The following is an 8,137-nucleotide window of genomic DNA, read 5'->3' as shown; positions in this document are numbered from 1 at the left end:
CCATGTCTGCTCTGAGAGAGAGTGTGTGTGTGTGTGTATGGGGGGGGGGGGGGGGGGGGGACATGATGTGCTCACTGCCCCAAATAAACCCAAAAAAAACACACCCCCCATTCGTTCCACTGAAAAATCCCAGAATTTCCAGGTAGACAAGCGCTTGTATCCTCTTTGCTCCTATTAACGTGTCTGGCCTTGTTTATACACACACACACACACACACACACACACACGCCTGATATCATTTTAATCTTCACATTTGGAGCATAAACAAACACAGAGACATCATTTTACCCTGGTGTAAAAAAACCAAAAACAGCTCTTCTGCTGGGGATGAATGAATCATGAATAATTATGAGCACGCCCTTGGGAGGATAAACACTTTTTTAAGGGGGAGAAACTGCCTTAGTAACCACAAACAGCACCCGTCAATGAGATCCAGGTTAAAGACTTGTAGAGTCGAGGGGTCCGATCCCGCTCGTTTCAGCGGAGCACTTAACAGTCGCTTCGCTGCCGTTTGTTTGTGCTATCAATGGTGCGGTAATTATCATGGTTTTTTAAGAGCAGCAAGTGTGTGAGTGTGCACGCGTGTCCGTGTGTAGAGAGCTTCTGCCGCAAATGCCATGAGGAAAAGAAAGGAAAAGACCACCACTCTGCTGGGGGGGGCTCCAAAAGGACTTTCAGATAACCCAGATCGCCCTCATCACCGTCCCAACCAAACCTCTGACCCTCAACCTCACTGGAACGACCCAATTCGACCCTCAACCTTAACACTTTGAAGTTGTGGGGACCAGCTGAAATGTCCTCACTTTGCTAGTAGAATGAGTATTTTAGTCCTCAATATGTAGCAAACACAAGGAAGGACACACACAGACACACAAATCCAGGGGAAATTATGCAGAGTGGGTCAAAGAGAGGTTTGTCAACATCATGAGTGCGGAGGAAGCTGCACGCTAAACAGGCCAATCCTCTGTCGAGCCCATCAACCGCCGTGGTCATGCTCGGACACCTGGCCTCGCTTCATCCCGTGATCTGACCCCGCGGCTCCATAATGACTACTCTCATCTTATAGCATCACCAAAGTCCCCAGATAGCCACGCTGATACAGACGAGATCGCCATGTCGCTCCCCCCCACCTCCGCCTCGTCCCTTCCACGTGTGTTATTCTCACACACACTCCCGAGCCAGAACCAGCTCAGACAGGCCCAGTGAATCAGCATGCCTGTAAATAGTCTCATTGACCCCTCAGGATCCGCCGGAGCCTGGATCTCTCCGGAACATCCAGTCAATGCATCAATATCCATCTGGTATTTCTTGGTTTAAGACCCCCACTCCAGACCTCGCTCCCCACCTCCCTCTCAGTAAATGTCAAACAGAGATTGGAGTCATCAATTACAATTGTGTGTGTGTGGTGGTGTGTGTGTGTGTGTGTGTGTGTGTGTGTGTGTGTGTGTAGAGCTGGAACTGGAATGATGCACCCTCTTAGAGGACCCTCGTGGACACGCATTCTCTCCCACGGGATGACGAACAAGTGGGTCACGGGGAGAGAGAATCAGCCCAATAGATCAGTTGCTACAGCACAGATGAGAATCTATACAGCAAAGATCAGCTGGACGGCCCACCATCTGACAACGCTTCCGCGCTCTGCCGGAGCCGTGCACGCCATCCCAGAGCGACCCGACTCCTGGCTCGGAGGGGCAGCCGCGCAGTCACGACCCGGCAACAAGAGCGCCTATTATTGTTTCCACGAGCACCTGAAATGATGCGTTCTGGCAGAGGCTCAGACTCTGCTCCAGCACACGTTCCAAAATGGAAACAAGTGGAGTGAGGGGAGTCTAATGGTCCGCTTTGCCAGGCCCGGCACAGCGCTCCCAGGAGCAGGTCGGCCTGAACCACTTCTACAGAGTCCATTAAGGTCAGCTGACATCCAACAATAAACTGGGGGTGACGTTAATATCGAAAGATCTTGACACACGAGCTGATGATAATTAATGAGACAGGAGGTTTATCTGAACTCCCCCAGCTCATCCAGGACACAGGAAACGATGTCTCACCTCTGGCAGCGGCATGCCATTGATGATAAGGTCTGGCTGCTGGTGGCCCTGGCCGGTGAACTGGGTGCTGGTAGCCGTGGTTGGGCGCGGCGTTGCGCGAGTTCTGGTTCTCCACGTTGAGGAGGTGCTCTCGGAGCGCCTGCAGCCCAGCGGCAGGCTCTGCTGGTGGTAGTCGAAGGAGTTTGAGCGAGAGAGGGTGAGAGAGGAGCAGCTCACCACGTTCATCTTGTCCGTCTCCTCCACGTCGCGCGGCACCAGGCGGAGTGTCGTTCTTGTTCAGCTTCTTCTTCTTGCTGGACTTCTTCTGGTTGCCGTAGGAATACTCCGCCACCCTGCGCAGGTAAAAGAAACTGAACAGACTCAATAAAGCAGTGCTCTGCCTTCCCCGACCCTGCCCGCATGATCTAAACGCCTGCTCGCCGCATCAGCGAGGGGCAGCGTTTGACCATGGGGTGCCACACAGCGGGCCATTGCCTGCGTCCAGGGGTGAGGTCGTCACTCCAGTGACTCCCCCACCCCCGGCTTTGCAATGAGCCGTCAACTCTTGTTTGCATGCACAAATGTGGACATGTCACAGTCAGGCAAGACGATATGCAAACATGCCAAAACACACAGGCGGAGCACAAGAGCACACGGCGACTGAGCAGCACCGGCGGCGTACGCAGTCACACTCACAGCACAGCCGCTTCTCTTCCCTCCTGCAAATGAGCGCTGGGAGAACGGCGGATTCTGGCTCCTGCAGCCTGCTGCCGCTAACCTCGCTTTGAGTTTAATAAGAGAAAATGAGCAAACACATCAGCCTTTTATCGAAGGAGCCCTCAGACTGGGGGGAATATCGATTCTTCACAGCTTTGCAGTCGTCCGCAAGAAGCCTCGTTCCATATAATTTAGGTGTAAAAATCTCCGCAATCCACTGCTTTTTAACCTGCCCAGCGTGGAGCTCGCTACATTCCCAGACCAAAACTAGCCTCTCTGTTTGTTCTTTCCGGTCCGCATGAGCCCCCACTCCGCCAGCTCTAATCCTCCCTCCCTCTACAGAAGCCTGTCGGTTCGGTTGCAGCGCCCGTAGTTTGTAGTTTCCATTTTCTTTCAGATTGCATTTTGAAAATGGCTCTTGCCCACACTCCATCTCTTTTCATGTGGCTACGCTGCGTGCTGAATTGGGGAGGGGCTGGGGGGGGGGAATCTTCCGTGTCAGGCTGAGTGACAGAGGACAAGCTCTAAATTGGAGATAAACTGCTTCTCATATTTGGGGGTGGCGACTGGGAAGCGGAGCACATCAGCGCTGATTAAAGCGCCCAGCGGGGAGGGCGGCTCACGCTAACAGGTTAGCACAGAGAAGGCTCCTGAATTCGGAATCAGCTTTTGTTTCCTCCTCTGATGGAGCCGTCTCTGTCGTGCTGGCCCTCTTCATCAACTCACTAAAAACGCACAGCGAGACCGGCTTTTTTCATGAGAGGAGCTCGTCTTCTGAACACAGTCCGGGTCCACCGACGCTGAGCCTCAGTCAGCCATTAGAAATGCAAAAATATGCTAATTTGTTGTCCTTTGCAAATTGCACAGGAATCTACTGAAAATACGGGCTGATTTTTTTTTTTCCTTTTTAAATGCTCTAAAAAGTTAACTTGAAATTAACAAAATGATGTTTGGGGGAAAAATATGATTATAGCTGTAGGTTAAATTCTCAAATCCAATCTATATGTAAATTTACAGCGGTAAAGTGGCAGAGGGAAAATCAGCGTCCGATCATACCTGATGAACAAAACAGAGCGTTCAGCATGCAAGTCCAGGAATTCCTAATCAACTCCTTTTCCCTAAAAGGACTGGCTGAGTGGCAATCTGATATGATTTCATCTGAATGTTTTAGATCTAATCCAGGCTTTTTGGTCCAAACGCTGCTCGCTCCTGGAGCAAAGCGGGAGCGAATCTGGATGAATGATGGAGGAGGACTGTCCATAATCAGACTATATTAAAGCTGATAACGACCAATCAGCCACGGTGAGCGTTAAATAATAAATGTCTGGCGCTGCTGCTGCAGCAGTGGGACGTTAATTGTCCGGCAACACACCCGCAAATTGAACATGACAGTTGAAGTGGTCAGACTCATGAGTCAATTGGTTACAGTGGGCAGATACAATCCATCAATCATGTTTTTCTTAACACGGAACGGTGGGCCTCATCAGGACGCCTCTGACTGCTTCCTCCCTCCGCCTCGGGAAGAATCTGCAGTCCCTGCGCGACACCTGCGGACACATTTCACAAGCCAGAAAACGCGCTCACACGCACGGCAGGCACGCACACACACGTACACACACAACTGGGCATTACCTGCAGTTGTACGTCCGGATCTCCTTGTTGTCCCGTTTGCACTTCACCGCCACAAAGATCATGGTGACGAAGAGGATGGCGGCGATGGAGCCCAGGGCGATGATGAAGATGAGGGAGAGGTTGACGGGGCCGTAGTTTCCTGCGCGTTCATGTCCGGGGACAGGTACACCACGATGTAGGCCCGAGGCGGAAAGGGAGGGCTTTGCCGTGGTCTCTCGCCACCACCGTGATCTCATAGGTGGATTTGGCGTTTTCCCCGAACATCCGGGTGGACCGAACCTCCCCGTTCACCTGGTCGATTTCGAAAAAACGCCCTGTCGCCCTCTGAGATGGTGTAGGTCAGTCGGCCGTTCCTCCCCCTCGTCGTAGTCGTCGGCTTTGACCTGCGTGACCATGAAACCAACCCCCGCCTTCCTCGGGATGGGACACCTCCGCGGTGCCGTTGACCAGAGGCGGGGTTCGTCATGACGGGCGTGTTGTCGTTCACGTCCAGAAACCACGATGCGCACCGTGGCGTTGCTGGACAGAGACGGGTTTCCGTTATCTCTGGCTAAAACTTTAAAATCCAAAGGTCCTGGTGTACTCGTGGTCAAAGGATCTCATTGAATAAATGCGGCCGGATGGATTAATGCTCACGTAGGTGTTTACATCCATGTGCTTAATCTCGCCGGGGACTATGGAGTAGGAGACGGTGCCGTTCATGCCCAGGTCCGGGTCTCTGCTGACACCGCGAGCAGACACGACCCGGGGAGGTTGTTTTCCATCACCATCTCTTGATAATGCGGTTTCAGGAAGTGTGGAGGGTTGTCATTCTCGTCTGTGACTTTCACCACTAAGGATTTGGTCGCGCGTAAAGGCGGAATGCCGCTGTCCTCCGCCTGGATGGTCAGGTTGTAGGTGTCCTTCTGCTCCCTGTCCACGCTCCCCATCCACGAGGATGGTGGGAGAAACTCTCGTACTCTTGCAGTCTGAACGGAACGTTGCCCTGCAAGCCTGCACCTGCACCTTCCCGTTGGCCCCAGAATCCTTATCTGACACCCTGACCAGCGCGATCACGTACACGCGCTGCGCGTTTTTCACTCACTTCCACCATCTTCCGTGTTCAGTGAGAGCAAACTGATTAACGGGAGGGTTGTCGTTCGTGTCCATCACGTTCACTGTGACTTTGCAGTGGGGCCGGGATGGAGTTGGGACCCAGGTCTTTGGCTTGAACATCGATTTCGTAGATCTGCGCCGTTTCGTAATCCAGAACGCCGTTGACTGTGATTAATCCCCGTCCTGGGATCAATTTTGAACGCGTCTCTGGTTTTTTCGGTGACGTAGTTATGAAAGGAGTATACAACCTCCATTAGTGCCCTCATCGGGATCCGTTGCGTTCAGGTCTATGACTATGGTGTTGGCCGGGGAGTTCTCCATCACGTCACGGTGTACACCGCCTCGTCAAACACGGGGGTTGTTGTCATTAGAATCAATCACCATTGATATTTAACTGGACCGCGCCTATTTTAGGAGGATCTCCTCCATCTTCTGCGCTGATTTCATAGCTGTAGTGTGACTGGGTCTCCCTGTCTAACGATTTCTGCACCACAAGTTCTGCGATCTTAGATCCGTCTCCCCGGGTCTTTATTTCGAGCCGAAAAGCTCGTTCGGGGTATGGAATAAGACTGCACTCCAAGATCCCCGAGTCCGGATCGCTTGCCCCCTCTAGGGGAAACCTGGTTCCAGGGGAGGCGTTCTCCGAGATCTCGATGTCAATGTGGCTGGTCGGGAATCTGGGCGCGTTGTCGTTCAAATCCTCAATCTCAACTTTGATGGACACAGATTTCCATAGAGTTTGACATCACTTCGAGGGAAATAACGCACTTAGGGTTCTGGTCGGCAAACTACGTCCCGGTCTATTTTCATCTGCGTTGTAAGGATTCCAGCCGGGCTGAGTTCCAACCCCATCGTGGTCGGAATTGGAAATACCCTCAAGTAAGGGGGCTGCAGTGCAATCTGAAATCCCTGCTTCAGCGCGTCTTTGTCACGTTTCCAATCACCGAGCCGGGCTTCATCTCCTCCGTTTATTCCATATTTTCAGGTTTATAACGGCCTCAGTCCCCACCAGAAAGAAGAGAAACAGCACGATTAACTGGATTAATTCCATTTCCGTGGTTTGTGTTGCACCTGTTGAGTTTCTGCCTGATTTTTTTTTTTTTAAATAACCTTATCTATCAGAGAAAAATGAATAACTGCGCGTCAGAGGAAAAGTGGGAAAGATTCCAAATGGATCATCTCACCAAAAAAGACGGAATAAACGGTGTGTATGTGACAAACAATCTGAGACTTGCATTAGCCTACTTTACTGTAATCAGGCAGAACACATCCTCCGGTCTGCTGCAGCAGGGGAAATATCGGGGACGACAGATCTGTGAAAACATGCTGAATTTTCTCACAGCAGTGATTTCACCCTGTAAATCCACGCAGCCTCAGCAAGCAGCCAAACTGCTCCTAAAACCGACCCCGGGGGCGGACTGTCCATTGTCAAGTGGACAAAAAAAGAGAGAGAATTCCACAAAAGTCTGCAGAGACGAGGCTTCCGCGCGGATGAAGAAACTGGCTTCAAAAAGTCCCCGACAAATTGTCCGCCTACCAGCAAATGTTTAAATCGTATTCCCGATACGCATCTTGCTCTTTGTGGAAGGCTTCAGCAGTGATCAGATTTCCTCTTCCGTCCGCAGGTTTTACAATTCAAACTCAACGTGCGATGAAAAAAAAAAATCGTTCTGCAAGAAAAGAAAATGATTCAAGTCCGCATATCTACAGGAGGGTGAAATTGGAGGAATGTCTCATCACATCACTGGAGTCCCGATTACCTTTTCATTCCCAGCAAATCTGTCTCCCCCTCAGCAAGTCTTGAAGTTAATCAGTTAATTTCCTCGTATCTCACTTGTGAAAAAAGACCGCACACAATCCGAATTTAGTCCATCCAGCGCGCACGGAGGGAGAGAGGGAGGATGGGGAGGGGGAGAGAAGAATAAAATCCAGTAAAATGTAACAAGAGGAAGGGAAGACAGAGCTCCAGTCTACTTTAGGCTCATTTCAGGCTGTGCTGCAGCAAAAGTAGACGAGGTGCAGCAGCCAGGACGCAGGCTGACTGCAGGGATCAGCTCTTCTGTCCGCTCGGCTCCAACAAGCGCTCTTCTCGCTCCACTGGTGCACACTGGCGGACGCGCAGCTCCGAGTCAAGCGCTCAGTCTCAGGACCCGCAATCCCCTCAGCCAATCAGGGGTTACACAGGAGGACCGGAGCTGCTGGTGGGTGGGGCGAAGCGCGGCGACGAAATGCAGCCAGCGACCTGTTCTCCCGCAGACGGACCGGCCCGGCGCGCAATTATAGCGCGCGAGTTGGATGGCGAGGGCTGTGCGTGATGATAGAGGGGGATCCAGGGACCCGGGAGGGTCTTTGAGCCAGTCTCCCGGTGGTGATACAACGGAGGTGCGTGGCCGACTCCTCTTCCCCGGCAGAGGCAGAGCGGAGACGCCGGAGGACAACTTTGACAGATCTCCACTGGTTTGTTTTCGCGCTCCAGAACGGACAGTTCGGATTTGTGACACCTTCTCAGTGGTGCTCGGGCTTTTCCTACAGGCCAGTAAAGTCCCGTAATCTCCGTGTCAGGGAATTTCGCTGCCCCCAGGCCTGCTGCTGCACATTTCCCAGTCAAATTCAAACCGATAGGCGCTGCAACTTTACGCATCGGGTTACATCATTACTGCACTAAC

General features: G+C 52.0%; 1 pseudogene; it reads right to left on the bottom strand.

Annotated features, from left to right (window-relative positions):
- Positions 1 to 2,054: 2,054 nt before the first annotated feature.
- On the bottom strand, positions 2,055 to 7,586 carry LOC115252349 (protocadherin-19-like; annotated as a pseudogene).
- Positions 7,587 to 8,137: the final 551 nt, after the last annotated feature.

The sequence above is a fragment of the Takifugu rubripes genome, chromosome 14 (genome assembly GCF_901000725.2).
Source record: "Takifugu rubripes chromosome 14, fTakRub1.2, whole genome shotgun sequence".
Lineage (NCBI taxonomy): Eukaryota > Metazoa > Chordata > Actinopteri > Tetraodontiformes > Tetraodontidae > Takifugu > Takifugu rubripes.
Note: the sequence above shows the minus strand (reverse complement) of the source record. Positions and strands in the feature narration are given on the sequence as shown.